The sequence below is a fragment of the Nematolebias whitei genome, chromosome 1, assembly GCF_014905685.2.
Source record: "Nematolebias whitei isolate Nwh7 chromosome 1, NemWhi1, whole genome shotgun sequence".
In the NCBI taxonomy this organism is placed as follows: domain Eukaryota; kingdom Metazoa; phylum Chordata; class Actinopteri; order Cyprinodontiformes; family Rivulidae; genus Nematolebias; species Nematolebias whitei.
The window spans coordinates 38,864,571-38,865,655 of NC_056498.1; positions in this window are offsets into that span (position 1 = coordinate 38,864,571).

Below are 1,085 nucleotides of genomic sequence, written 5' to 3' on the forward strand. Positions count from 1 at the left end.
TCAGTGCTTCAAGAACCACCACGCACAGATGTATGCAAGACATGAGTTTCAGCCAGTGCTCATACACCTGTGACAGCTTATGGGTTAGTTAATTTAGCATAAATATGGCTTTAAACCGATGTTGAGTGAGTGTAGATTGGTTCCACTTGCACCTACCTCCACCAGGCAGCTTCCACTATCACTGGGGGGAGTCCGAGTGGCGAGTCCGCATGAAGGACTCCTCGCATGCAGCTGTGACAAACTACCAGCTGGTGGTTCCAGAGAGAACTAATAACTGCACATCAGTTTTGGTAAAATTTATTAAACTTTTCACCTCTGTTACACTTCTGTGTTTTAAAAAATGTATTACTGAGTCCTGCATGTCCAAATCTTTGTCTTTTTATGAATCTTTCCTCCTTTCTGCTCCTTCTTCCAGTTCTTGTTTCTACTGCCTTTTTGATCCAATAAAACCATCTTCCTTCTTTTTCCATCCCATCTTTTCTGTCATTCTTTCCTCACTTTTTGTTTGATACTTCTCACTTCTGATTTACTGTGAAGTTATTGTGAATTTGAGTTGCTTTCTTTGCCATCTCATTTCCTTGTATTCCAGTGTGTGATGGTATCTCATGTTAAAAATGTTACTGTTAAACCCATCCTTTTTATTCTGAATAATTTTTATTTCTAATAAAACGTCTGGCCTGCTGTCTGAATTATTGTGTTTTAAACTCAATAATAAGGAACTTGAATTTGGACAAATTACTGTTTTTAATGTTTAATTATTGTTTTTTCTGTGTAAACACAATAATTTTTGTTTTGTCAACAGAGAATTTAAATATAGAAATGCCCATTTCTCTATTCAAACAATTGCAGCTTGATTTTTCTTTACAGTAAATTCTGTATCACTACTGAAAACAATAGTGGGCTTATACTGCATCCTTGAGGTGCTCCACTGACTACTATTTCTTGACCATTTCTAACTTGTATAGTACTATTTGATAAAAAAAAAAGTTTTGAATCCAGTTGAACATTTTCCAGTAATATTCATTTGATATAATTTAATCAGTATTCCTTCAACCCACATCATGCCATCTCTGTATACAAAAATT